The following is a 14654-nucleotide window of genomic DNA, read 5'->3' on the forward strand; positions in this document are numbered from 1 at the left end:
AAGGGGACTCCAGTGACCTGGTTCCTCAGGCCAAAACCTTAGAGTCACACTAGACTCTTTCTGTTCCTCTCCATCCAACTCTCTCAGTCGGTTCTCCTAAATCTCTCCATTTAAATGTACACTTTGAACTGAAATATATCAAGCATACAGTAAAAGGCACAAATCCTAAGTGTAGGAGTGATACATTGCCACAGAGTGGACATACTGCTGTGACCTCTGCTCTGATGCACAAATAGAACCTGACCAGCACCCGTGTCCTTGCCCGTCACTCCTCTCCTCCCCGACCCTCACACCAACCTCGTCTCTGCTTCGAACTTTATAATAAGTGAGCCTTACACAATATACCTTCTGGGACGGTCTCTTTTGACTCAAGATTATATTTTGAGAGTCATCCAAATTGTGTGTGTTTGTAGTACGTTTGTTCTCGTTGCCATATAGGACTTCACTCTGTGAATATGCCAGAATTCATCCATTTCACTGCTGAGAGGTATTTGGGCTGTTGTCTGTTTCTGGCTATTGTGAATTGTGCTGCTATGGGCATTCTTTACTCTTTTCTTTTTCTTTCCAATTTTTTTGAGAAAAAATTGACATATATCATTGTATAAGTTTCAGGTATACAGCATGATGGTTTGATTCACATATATTGTGAATGATTACAACAGATTTAGTTAACATCCATTGTCTCACATAGTACAATAAAAAGAAAGGAAAAAATATCTCCTTTTCATGAGAACTCTGATCTACTCTCTTCCCAACTCTCCTATGTATCACAGAGCAGTAAAGGCATTCTGTACCTGGCTTGTGGTACACATTTCTATACTTTTCTGTTGTGTGTGTGCCTGGGAATAGACTGGCTGGATCTCCTGGTATAAAGGCACATATTTTCCAAAGTGGTTGTACAAATTTACACCCACAAGGCCCACATGAGAATTCCAGTTGCTCTATATCCTTCTCAACATTTTAGCCATTGTAGTGAGTATGCAGGGATACTTTATTGTGCTTATAGTGATTTCCTAATGCCTAAGAGGTTGAGCACACTTTAATATGTTTATTGGCCATTTGGATATGATTTTATGTCAAGTTCATGTTCTAGCCTATTGTTGATTTAAATATCTCTCGCGTTGGAAAGCTGCTTTCCACACCCACAGCCAGCCTCTTTGATTGACTCTGACATTAGCGTTCTCACTGATCTCCGTCACTGTGCCCTTTCTCCCTCCAGAATCTCAGCAGCTGGAGGGACTGCTGGGTCAGAGTATGTGACTGCAGGAGCTTGGCAGTAGTAGTGTCAGACTTTTCCCAAAACAGCAGCACCAGTTTATACCTTCACCAGAAATAGATGTGAGATCCCATAGATGTGTAACCTCTCTGGCCCTTGGTGTGGTCAGACTTATTATTATTTGCTAGTGTGTAGAGTGATATCTGGTTGGGATCTTGCATTTCCTGAACACGAATGTTGCACATGGCTTTATTCATAGGAGTTTCCTCTGCTGTGAAAAGCTCATTCTTAATTTTCTTCCATTCTTCTACAGTGTTTTTTGTGCTTTTTGCCTAAATTTGAAGTTTTTTATGCACTCATGTTACTAACCTTTGAGGTCGCACATATTGCAAATCTATTCTCCCAATTTTTAGCTTGTGTTTTAAGGTGTCACTGGATGAACAAACATTTTACATTTTAATATATTCATATTCATCAGCCTTTTATTAAATAGTCATTGCCTGGTCTGATTCAGGAAATCTTTTCCCACTTATATTTACCATTAAGAATTTAAAGTTTGGGATTTCCCTGGTGGCACAGTTCTTAAGAATCCACCTGCCAATGCAGGGGACACGGGTTCAAACCCTGGTCCGGGAAGATCCCACATGCCACGGAGTAACTAAGCCCGTGTACCACAACTACTGAACCTGCGCTCTGCAGCCCCCAAGCCACAGCTACTGAGCCCATGTGATGCAACTACTGAAGCCCGCACACTCTAGAGCCCATGCTCCGCAACAAGAGAATCCACCGCAATGAGAAGCCCATGCACCACAATGAAGAGTAGCTCCCACTCGCCGCAACCAGAGAAAGCCCATGCACAGCAATGAAGACCCAAAGCAGCCAAAAAATTAATTAATTAATCAAAAAAAATCTTTAAGTTTGTTGTTTGTTTTTCATATGTAAGTCCTTACTGCATCTGGATGTTTATACAGTATGAGTTAGGTTCCAATTGTATCTTTAACATATGAGAACCATTCTGTGCAGTCCCATTTGTTCACCGCCCCCCCTTCCCCAATGAGGTAATGTGCCACCTCTGTCATACAATAGATTTCTACACATTTGTGGCCTGTGTCGGGCTTTTATTCTCTTTTATTGTCTGTTTATCTATCTCTGCCAGTGCCACACCATCTTAATTATTTACTTAGCTCTAATATCTAGGAGGGTAAGCCTCCTTGCTCTTCTGTCTTACAATTGTCCAGGCTATAATTTACCCTTACTCTTCCATATACGTTTTAGAATCATCTCAACAATTTCCAAAATTCTCTCTTGGAATGTTGGAATTCATAAAATGTTGAATCACAGTTCATTTTGAGGAAACACACACGTGAATAAAAATGAAAGAAAGAATAAATGAATTAAATTCCCACATCATAATATCTATCAAAAGAGCAACAAAGAAACCACAGGAAGAAAATAATAATGATAAAAGCAGAAATTAATGAGAGGTTAGAAAAAGAATAGCTCTAATGAATAAATTAAATTTTTAGTTTTCTAAAAATAACTAATGAAAAAAACATACTACTAGCTAATGTAATCAAGAATAAAAGGGACAAACCCACATTCACAAAGTAAGAAAAGATAGTGGAGACATAATTGATGTAGAAGAAATTTTAAAAATCAAACGAGGGAGTTCCCTGCGGCCTAGTGATTAGGATTCAGTGCTGTCACTGCCATGGCCTGGGTTTGATCCCTGGAACTGAGATCCCACAAGCTGTGTGGAGTGAACAAAATTAAATAATAAAATAGAATAAATAAATAAAAATCAAAAGAAACTACTTTGCAAACTTTAATGCAAAAACATTTGCATGTTTAGACACAACTGACTGTTTCCAAGGGAAATACGATTTACCAAACTGAGCCAATTAATGATAGAAAACCTAAGCAGATGAATTTCCATAGAAGAAACAGAGAATATTACCAAGGAATTTCCCCACAAAAAAGCACCAGTCCCAGACAGTTCCACAAGAGAATTTTGTCAAATCTGTAAAGACTAAATAGCCCCAATGCTCCATAAATTGTTTCAAATCTTTTAAAATGAAGAAAAACTTCCAATTTCTTTCTTAGGTAGCAAGTATTACATTGATATTTAAACACAATTTTTCAGAAAGCAGCACAAAAAAGAGAACTATAGACTGATTATTACTTATGAATATTAAAGCAAAATATTTCAATAAAATATTAGCAATATTATAGTAGAAGATTTCAGGAAACAATCCAACATCACATCATATACCATGAACAGGTAGGATTAGGGAAACCATTACTATAGTACATTGGATTAATAGATTTAAGAAGAGAATCACATGGTTATTTCAATAGATGCTGAAAAAGCTCTTGACCAAACTCACCACAGAGTAAAATTGATGAGTGGTTTCTTTATATTGTAAAATATATATACTTTGTTCCTAAAGCTAGAATCCAAATTAATGGGGAAATACTAAGGGCATTTCCAAAAGATCAGCAATAAACCAAAGAGGCCCTCTACTATTCAACATTGTACCGGACACATTAGGCAAAGCAGTGAGAGAAGAGAAATCAATAAGAGGCATAAGAATTGGGGAGAAAAGGAGTAAATCTATCCCTTGCAGGTGATATGATTGTGTACCTGGAAAGCCCTAAAAGTATTTTGGATTTGTCTCCATTATTACCATTTCTGGAGTTGTTCATTTCTTGGTGTAAACCCAGGTTTGTATCTTGTATCATATACCTTCTGCCTGAAAAACTTCCCTTAATGTTTCTTATAGCACAAGCCTACTGGGAATTAATTCTGTTGGCTTTTGTTTGTCTAAAAACATCTGTATTTTTGCCTTAATTTTTGAAAGATATGTTTGCTGGATAAAGACTTTTGAGCTGACAATATTTTTTCTCTCAGCTCTTTAAAGACGCAATTCTTTGTTCCTCTGAATATATTGTATCTTTTTCTCTGGCTGCCTTCAAGATTTTCACTTTACATTCAGTTTTCAGCAATTTTAATATAATGTGTCTAGATTTAAAAAACAAAACAAAAAAATCAACTATCCTGTTGAGAGTCTCTGCGTTCTTGGATCTATGGTTTCATCTCTTTCATTATTTTTGCAACATGTTCAGCCTATCTCTTTAAATATTTCTTCTGCTCTGTTATCTCTTCTCCTTCCAGGATTTCAGTTACATGGATGTTAGACTGTTCAATATTGTACCACAACACTTTAGGGCTCTATTCTGTTTGTTTGTTTTCTCTCCTTTTTCTCTTTGTGTTTCAATCTAGGTAATTTTTATTGACCTATCTTCAAGTTCAGTGATCTTTTCTTTGGATGTGTTGAGCCTACTGGTGAGCCCTGAGAAGTTCTTCATTGGTTTTTAAAAATTTTAGTATTTCCATTTGACTCTTATTATTTCCAGCTCTCTGCTAATTTTAACACTAGGTTCTCAGCACAGCAGGCTGCCTATCTTTGAGACATGCACTTCCTTGGTCCTGTGTTCTCCTATGCTCCTCATCAACCACTACCTCCCTTCTGGGTCTCAAGGGTTGGCTGCATAGATCCTGTCAGGTGACCTTCTCCATCTCGCCATCCCCCCCAGGCTCCAGTGATAGCTCCTCCCCTTGTCCTTTCAAGCCTATAATGGGCAAGAGCTCCCTGATCTGGCACATAATAGCCACTCAATTATTAACTGGATGAATGAATGAAAGTATCTGGAGCATAAAGTGTTGGGAGAATGGAGGGAGACAAGCATGGAATTAAGAACTCAATTATAACTAATTGGTAAAAGGCCTTGACTTCTTTTGAGTTCCCAGCAAGCAGCCTGAACTGTCCAACTAGAAATAACCACATGGACCTGAGTCCAAAGCCAAGTGCAGCAGGTGGGTGGACTCCATCAGCTGCTGGGTGCTGAGCCCCCAGGCATGTGGGCAAGGTCCTGTCTGCTTTGCCATCCAGGTGGCCTCCTGCCTTTAGCAAAAGAAGGAGGGAACCCTCTTTGACAGTTTGACCCTAAGAGCCCAGGATTTCTGTCTTTGCTGCTGGCTTTACTCTGGGCACAAAAGAAAGGTATTGACTGGTCCCTGCTCTGCTTCTCATTCTCTAGGTGACCTTGAGGAAGCACAGACCCTTTCTGGGCCTCAGTTTCTACATCTGTAGAACAGATGGGGTTAGAGCTATAGGCGAAAGAACTGAGATTAAGGGCCTACTATGAGTTGTTCTTTACAGTAATACTTATTAAAGAGCTAACAGTTTTGAGTGCCTACTATGAAATATGCAATCTAAGTGCATTATTCCATTTAATTCTCAAAGCAACCCTATGGGGTAGGTGCTATTGGTATCACTAATTTACACACATGAAAACTGTCATCTCACATAATCCTCACAACAACTCTCCAACGTAGCTGTTGGTCCCATCACAGCTCTGAGAGGCACAGTGACCTACCTGAGAGCTCTCAGTTCACAGGAGGCAGAAGTGAGGTTCCGTTTGGGTCTTTCTGGCTCCAAAGCCTTCTTTCCGCTACATCACACTCTCCATTCCATGACTATGACCGGTTTCCTTTCTTGAACAGTCCACGAAATCTTCAAGCTCAGGAATCCTGTGTCCCCAGTATGAGAGACAGAGTCTAGCCCAGAGAATATGAGGGAAAAGTTTTGATTAGAAAAGTACAGAGAAGTGGGAGGCTGGCGCGTCCAGCGGAGAGGCCAAAGCGGCGGGCGCTGCTCCTGGCCAGGCGGCTGGCTGGCCGGTCCCCGCCGCACGAACCCGCGGGTGGGGCCTCGCGCGGGCTCTGCGCTGACGGGTTAGCGCGGGCGTCGGCGCCGCGTGCAGCCCTCCCACCTTTCCACTGGCGGGCGCTCGGCGGGGACGTGAGCTTCTGCGGCTTCGGGCAGAGAGCGTGGATGTGGACTTTCTCCTGAAAGATGTGAACAGCAGGAAGCGGGCCGAGCACAGGACGGAGGATGGGAAGAAGGACAAGTACTTCCTCTTCTGCGACTGGAAGACGGTGTCCAGGAAGGTGAGCCTGGCGCTCAAGAACCCCAACAAGCGGCTGGAACACCAGGGCATCAGCGTCGAGTTCCTCGGGCAGATTCGTGAGTGTGGGGCCTGTGCCCGCCCCCCCCGACCCCTGCCTCCAACCCCCCTGCCCCCACCCTGACCCTGACCTCGAGCCCCTGGCCCTTGACCCGATCCCCATTTCTGCCGCCCCTCAACCTTTACCCCCAACCCCTGCCCCCGCCCCTGTCTCTAGGCCAGCAGCCTGGTTGCCGGCCAGGGTCTGGGCGCTGTGCTCCTGTCCAGCCTTCGGTGCTGCTGGGCCCGCCCGCAGGTTGCATACGCCACGCCGAGTCTCGTGGCGCGTCCACCCCTTTCTAGTACCTGTGGCCCACCCGCCTCTCACATCCCACCTTCGCTCAAGGTGGTTTCAGAAAGCAGCCCTGCGGGCTCCAGCCTCAGCCCCTCTGTCTGTCCACTTAGCCTGTATTCCTAAAATTTCTGGATTAGAACGTAGGCTTCAGTGGAGTCATCTTCTCCTTCAAGACAAAGAAATGATGCTCCTAAGACCCAGATTAAATGGTCAAAATTTCTCAAGACTCTAATAAGTCTTCAAACAGGATTATTAGTAATTAAAACTAGACTATAAAAGGCAGTAACAATACAGAAGATTTGGGAGCTGTCCAAATTCTATTTGGACTCTTGTGTTTGTTAAAACTCGCAGATACTTCTGAAATTAAAACAAAAAACAAAACAACAACAACAAAGCCAAAAGGGGGAAAGCGAGTAAAGGGAAAGGGAGGGCAAGGAGGTGGGAGAGTTTTGGGGTGGAGGGAGAGAGCCAGCCTGTGCCAGCCGTGAGGAGGCGCTCCCTCTGGTGGCCATTCTGAGAATCTGCAAGCAGGATGGGCTGCCTTTCTAGGGCAGGTCTGGCAAGGGCAGGGAAGGAGCCTGGATAACAGGCAAAGCTGTGAGGGGAACTTGCTCTCAGAGATGGCTAAGTGGTCTATTTCTGCTGGGTTTGGCTGCAGAAGAGCTAAGTCTGTCCCTTTTCCAGCTTTCTCAGGATGGGGAATTCTAAGCCCTCTTAGGACTGTCTCCCCTCTTGAGCCCCTACTTGTGTGTCTGGTGCTTTGAAGTATGGTCCTAGGAGGAGGAATTCTTCTCATTTTACAGAGAAAGAAGCAAACTCACAGGGGTTAAACAGATTTCTCCAGATCATCACACTAATATGACCTTTTTGTTTATTTGGTTTTTGTTTTGTTTGTTTTGAAGACTACCTTTTTGTTTTTATTGATATATAGTTGATTTACAATGTGTTCATTTCAGGTGTACAGCAAAGTGATTCAGTTATACATAAATATTGCTTTTCAGATTCCTTTCCATTATAAGTTATTACAAGACATTGAATATAGTTCCCTGTGCTATACAGTAAGACCTTGTTGTTTATTTTATATATAGTAGTGTGTATCTGTTAATCCCAAACTCCTAATTTATCCCTCCCCACCTTCCCCTTTGGTAACCATAAGTTTGTTTTCTATGTCTGTGAGTCTGTTTTTGTTTTGCAAATAAGTTCATTTGTATCTTTTATTTAGATCCCACATGTAAGTGATATCATATGGTATTCGTCTTTCTCTGTCTGACTTACTACACTTAGTATGATAATCTCTAGGTCCATTCATGTTGCTGCAAATGGCATTATTTCATTCTTTTTATGGTTGAGTAATATTCCATTGTATATATGTACCACATCTTCTTTATCCATTCATTTGTTGATGGACACTTAGGTTTCCTCCATGTCTTGGCTCTTGTAAAAAGTGCTGCTATGAACATTGGGGTGCATGTATCTTTTTGAATTAGAGCTTTCATCTTTTTTGTATATATGCCCAGGAGTGGGATTGCTGGGTCGTATGATAGTTCTATTTTTAGTTTTTTAAGGAACCTCCATACTGTTCTCCATAGTGGCTGTATCAATTTATATTCCCACGAACAGTGCAAGAGGGTTCCCTTTTCTCCACACCCTCTCCAGCATTTATTATTTGCTGACTTTTTGATGATGGCCATTCTGACTAGTGTGAGGTGATACCTCATTGTTGTTTTGATTTGCATTTCTCTAATGATTAATGATGTTGAGCATTCTTTCATGTGTTTGTTGGCAATCTGTATATCTTCTTTGGAGAAATGTCTGTTTAGGTCTTCTGCCCATTTTTTGATTGGGTTGTTGTTGTTGGGTTTTTTTGACATAGAACTGCATGAGCTGTTTGTATATTTTAGAAATTAAGCCATTGTTGGTCACATCATTTGTAAATATTTTCCCCCATTCAGTAGGTTGTCTTTTCATTTTGATTATGGTTTCCTTTGCTGTGCAAAAGCTTATAAGTTTGATTAGGTCCCATTTGTTTATTTTTGCTTTTGTTTCTATTGCCTTGGGAGACCAACCTAAGAAAACATTGCTACGATTTATGTTGGAGAATGTTTTGCCTATGTTCTCTTTTAGGAGTTTTTTGGTATCATATCTTATATTTAAGTCTTTAAGCCATTTTGAGTTTCTTTTTGTGTATGGTGTAAGGGAGTGTTCTAACTTCACTGATTTACATGCAGCTGTCTGTCTTTCCCAACACCACTTGCTGAAAAGACTGTCTTCTCTCCATTGTATATTTTTGGCTTCTTTGTTGAAGATTGATTGACCGAAGGTATGTGGGTTCATTTCTGGGCTCTCTAATCTGTTCCATTGATCCATATATCTGTTTTTGTGCCAGTACCACGCTGTTTTGATTACCGTAGCTTTATAGTGTTGTCTGAACTTAAGACCACCATTTTGAATCCACCTAAGTCCTGGCCGTCTTCGCCCTTCAGTCCCACTCTCAACCTGGGCAATCTTGATCATGACATGGTTTTAATACCCATCTGTGTATGATGACTTCCACATTTATAAATCCACACTTTATCTCTCCTCCAGACTGCCAACTTGATATCTGCACTTGGATATCTCAAAGGCATCTCAGGGCTAACATGTGCAAGAGTGGACTCTTGGTTTTCTTTTTCACTCCCACTCCCAATATTCCTTAACCTCTCCCAGTCTTCCCCTTCACAGAAAATGGCACCATCATCTACTCAGGAGTTTGAGACAGAAACCCAGGAGACAGTCCAGATTCCTCCCTTACCACTCCCTTTACCCTCAACCCATCAGCAACACCTGTCACTTCTAGTTCCAAAATACATCTTGAATGTCCCCACATCTTCCCGTATCCATTGTCCTTCACCTGCAGGGACTACCACAACAGCCTCTGTTCTAAGGGTCCTACTTCTCTTACTGACTTATTCACTCAACCAATAGTTGTTAAATGAGCACGTCCTATTTGCCAGGCACCTCTCTGGACACTGGGAACACAGTAGGAGCAAGACTTACCCTCTGGCTTCTTACAGTCTATTCTCCAAACAATGTTGTCATTGTGTTGTTATTGTTTTTTTTTTTAATTATGCAACTTCCCTGCTTAACAATTACACAACGATTTCCAAACTCTTCACCTTGGCCCACAAGTGCCCATGTGATCTGGCCTCTCTGGTAGTTTCTCCTGCCAACCTTCTCCTCTTCTCCACCCATGTTCATGTGCTGTAGCCACACTGCCCTCCTTTCATCCTTTCCGTTCCGTAAATATGTCACACACCCTCCCACCGCAGGGCCTTTACTCATGCTGTCCTCTCTGCCTGGAGTGTTCTTGCTCCAGCCTTTGGATTGCTGTCGCCTTCTCCTTCAGGTTCTGGTTTAAATGACACCTTTGAACACCCTGTTATTCCCTCTCCTTCCATCCTGGACATTTCCTCCACAGCCCTTATCTCAAGGGGTAGTGTTGAAATCAATCATTTTTACTTTTATCCATTACATAGGTTGTAAGCTCCTTTAGGGCAAGAAACACGATTATACAACTCACCAATATATACCCAGTACCTAGAAGGTGCATTTATTGAGTAAAGAAATGTGGGACTAAGGCTTTCTCCTTCCCACTCTCATCTTTCTCAGAGCTGAAGGAAACACCTCCTCTCCTGAGGTTTTTTTCCCCTTCAGGCTAAACAGTCAATGCAGTAGCCTGGTCTATGCAGCACTGCCTAGACTGTGTTCAGTGGAGCGTTGCTATCTCAAAAAGGTTTCATGATGAGTTAAGTTTTGAGAGTCAAAGTACACAGTATGCTGAAGTCCTGTTGTAAAGAGCCTGTTTAGCTCTGTTCTATTCCTCTGTTCCCCACCTACCTCGTTTACCTAAATATTGCAGTACAACTTAATTAGAAACTAGGCACTCTCTGAGCTCAGGTACAGTGGCCAGATTCCACACAGAATTTCTGCAGTCAGCCTGGAGTAGAAACTGAAAGCCTGGGCCTTGGATCAGACAGGCTCCTCAGGGCCTGAGTGTGCTCTCCATACCCTGGGGATGATGAATGTGCTGGGCATCTATGGTAGGCTGAGTAATGGCCCCCAGAGATGACCACATCCTAACCCCCAGAAACTGTGAATGCTACCTTACATAGCAAAAGGGACATTGCCAATGTGATTAAAGTAAGAAGTTTGCCATTATCCTGGATTAATCTGTATTATCCAGGTGGGCCTGATATAATCACAACAGTCCTTATAAAAGAGATGCAGGTGGGTGAGAGTCACAGGAGAAGGCGATGTGATGATGGAAGCAGAGGCCGGAGTGACGAACTTGGAACACGGAGGAAGGGGCCGCAAGCCAAGGAATACAGAAGCTGAAAAAGGCAAAGGAACAGATGCTCCCCTCAGAGCCTCCAGGAAGAATCGGCCTTGCTGATCCCCTGACTTTAGCCCAGTGAGACTGATTTCAGACTTCCAACTTGTAGAAGTGTAAGAGAATAGCTTTGTGTTGTTTTAAATCTGTGGTAATTTGTTACAGTAGCGATAGGAAACTAAGACAGCACCTTGTAGAGGTTCAGTAAGTCTTAATTCAGAACTTTTTCTTTTCTCTTCCAATCCCAAACAGCCATGGCAAAACCCTTAGCCAGTAATCTGTGCTCCATGAGCTAGCCTGCTCTTCTCTCTGCCCAGAGTAACTTTCTCTCGTATGTACCCAACCCAACCTCCCAGAACCAGTTCAATACCTCCGCCTCCACGAGGCCTGCTATGACCCCACCACACCTCACAGATAAAGCGGAGACCAGAGCATTCACAGTGGGGAGCCCTGTCCACCTCGCAGCACAGCTGCCCTCATTCACGTCTCGTTCCCCGCCAGACTGTGAACTTTGGAAGAGGTTTTGTGGATGGAGCTAATGAATGGTGTATAAGGTGAAAGCCCAGGGTGGAAGAGGGCTCTGCCTTATGGTCCTTCAGCGAAATAAACATGCTCTGCCTGACCCATGTGTGTGCCCTCATCTGTGTCCGCACCTTGGGCCCACCTTGTGAAGCCAGTACGTCAGTTTGCATCCTGGACAGTTTCCTTTGGACATCCCGTAAGCCCCTCAAGCCTACTAGGTTTGCATGATGCCAACTGACATCGGCATGTACCAAACATTGCTCTCCTGCATCCCCTGCTGCTGTCAGCACCACCATTCATTCCCTCCTCCAATCCAGGCCTCTTCCTCCTCTCACTCTCCACATTCAGTTATTTAGAAAGTCCTGCTGTTTCTATCTTATGCACATCTCTCAAACCCATCTTCTTTCCTCCATCTCCACTGCCCCTCCTGCAGGCCACACCACCATCCCCTCTTCACTGGACCCTGCTACAGTCTCCTCCCTGGTTTTTCTGCTCTGACCAGCCCCTTCTCCACACAGCAGCAGCCAGAGGGAGCTGCTAAAACCCACATCTGAGCATGTTGCTCTCCTGGCCCAGGCAGAGCAGATGACAGATGGGTGTTTTGGTCTCCTATGTGTAGCCAATCAGCTGCCTTGCTCCTTCTCCTTCTCCAGTGTTTCCTAGGAGACCACAACTGCTGATGGCAGATGGCCTCCAGCTATGTCCCTGTCTACTGAATTGTGATACCCAGTTCTACAAGGAAACCAGCTTCAGCGTCCTTCCTCTGTGGCCGCTGCTGTGAACCAAAGGGACCCCGCCCTGCAAGACCAGCAGAGGCCTTCTAAGGCCTTCATAGGCTGGCAAGCGTAATAAACTTGCTGTGACAAACATTATAAACAGATCCTGCATCAAATACCATTTACTTCAGTAAAAGTTTTGCAAAGGATTTTTATAATTTTGAGTTTTGTGAAGAGTGAATTATTCATTTTGTTTTGTAACTTGTACTTAACTTTATTCTAACTAAGAATTAGTTTGGGATGCCTGTGACTAGTTGGCATAATACTGCATTTGTAGTCATTTAGTTAAACATTTATTAATTTTGATGTTGCTGTTTATCTGCTCATGTTTTAGAGCCAGTATAGTTTTCTTCTCAGGGCTTAAATATTTGTGTAAGATCCTGGAAAGCTCATGGGCCCCAAGCCATGAGGCCATGAGACTGTTAAGAGGTCCCTGGATCTCGGCAGAGGCCTGGCTCCCCAAAGAGCTTAGGGCTGAACTCACACCAGAGCAGGGTGGCTCCCGGCCTGCACTGTGCCGTGGAGGATCTGGGGATGAGAAATGGTGGAGAGAGGCTTTGGGTAGAAGGAGATCCTGGAAATTCTGAGCAACCCCTCCCACCTTCCCCTCATATCTTTCTGCTTCCCATGCTCCCTCCCTCCATGTGCTGCCAGCTAAGACCTAGCTCTCTTGAAGTTTGGCTTCTCCAAGAACTTAACGCCCTGAGATAAGTGGGGAGAGATCAGAGCTGTTGGCTGTCCCACACCTCAGTCTCCTTTCCGATACTCCATTTTTAATACCCCACCTCCCCAGCATTCCAACCTCACAGAGGTATATAATGGAAAGAGTGGAGGCTGGGGTCAGAAAGGCCTGGACTCACATGCTGGCTCAACCTTGAATTAGTTTGATGACTTGGAGCAAGCCACTTCCCTTCTCTGAGACCTGATTTCCTCATTTGCAAAATGAGTTGATAATACTAACTCTTGGCTATGGTAAGGATCAAACATGAAGCCCCTAGCACAATGCTTGGCAGTCTGAAGGCACTTGCTAAAGAGTAGTCTCCTTCCCTCCAGCCATTTCGGAACCCACAATCTCACCAGTCACTGAGTTTGGCTCTCATGTCCTGGCTTCCTGCCCTTTGTAGGTGGTCCTTGCCAGTAGGGCACCAGGATGCCAAGCCTATGTGAGGGAGGGGATGAGAGGTCTATTTGGTTTTTGTGTTATTTTTGGCCACACTGCGTGGCATGTGAGATCTTAGTTCCCCAACCAGGGATCGAACACACTCCTCCTGCAGTGGAAACGTGGAGTCTTAACCACTGGACCACCAGGGAAGTCCCTGAGACATCTATTTGCCACATAGCTGATGGGTGCTGGGCACAGTGGTGGGTGCTTTAAGCAGGTGACACTATCACCCTTTAAGGCCTGCCTGACAGAAATAGTTATCTTTTTCCAACAGGCTCTGCTCCCCCTTCCCTGCCTCAGTATCCCCAGTGCTTCTCCACTCTGCAGAGCTGCAGAAGGCAAAATGCGGATCCTCTTGGCAAAGTTACAAGCCACAGTCCCCCATATTCATCAAGAGAAAATTGATTCTAACTAAAAACCGGTTCCCCTGACCATCGTACTTGACCCGACTATCTAAGCCCAGCAGGAAGGCATGTCTTTTAAAATATAAAAAAATATAATCACTTAATTTCAGAGCTCATCATAAAAAACTTTGAGTCAGCAAAGCAGCTTAATGGATTGTAGCTGATGCATCTTCCTTGCAGAAAGCAGATGGCCTGTGTCCAGCTTCCACCAAAACTACAGTCATCCTGCAAAAGATGGCAGCACAAACTTGGCCCACCCTCCTATTGTCCATCAAAACTTCATGGAGCTTTCTCCTAACAAGAGGCAACGCCTCAAGAAATCAAAGTCAAATATTGCTCAACAAGCAAGAAGTAAGGTCTCTAAATCAGCAGTCCCCAACCTTTATGGCACCAGGGACCGATTTTGTGGAAGACAGTTTTTTCCACGGACGGGGTGGGGGGAATGGCGGAGGATGGTTCAGGCGGTAGTGCGAGTGATGGGGAGCATCACGGCAGGTGAGGCTTCACTTGCCCACCGCTCACCTCCTGCCGTGCGGCCCAGTTCCTAACAGGGGGTGGACACTGTCGGTCTGAGGCCCCGGGGATTGGGGACCCCTGATCTAAATTGTCTTCCAGTTACCATCATCACCGTCTCCAGCACTGTCACCACCACCACCATCACTACCATCATCACCACCATCGCTGTCGTCATCACCACCATTACTGCTATCGTCACCATGACCACCATCATCACCACTATTATCATCATCATCCAACCACCATCATGAGCATCTACTGTGTATCAGGCAGGATATACCCTACAACATTGCTATGAGGGTAGCACTATTACCTCTGTTTTCC

Source organism: Mesoplodon mirus (genome assembly GCF_964341445.2).
Source record: "Mesoplodon mirus genome assembly, chromosome: 7".
NCBI lineage: Eukaryota > Metazoa > Chordata > Mammalia > Artiodactyla > Ziphiidae > Mesoplodon > Mesoplodon mirus.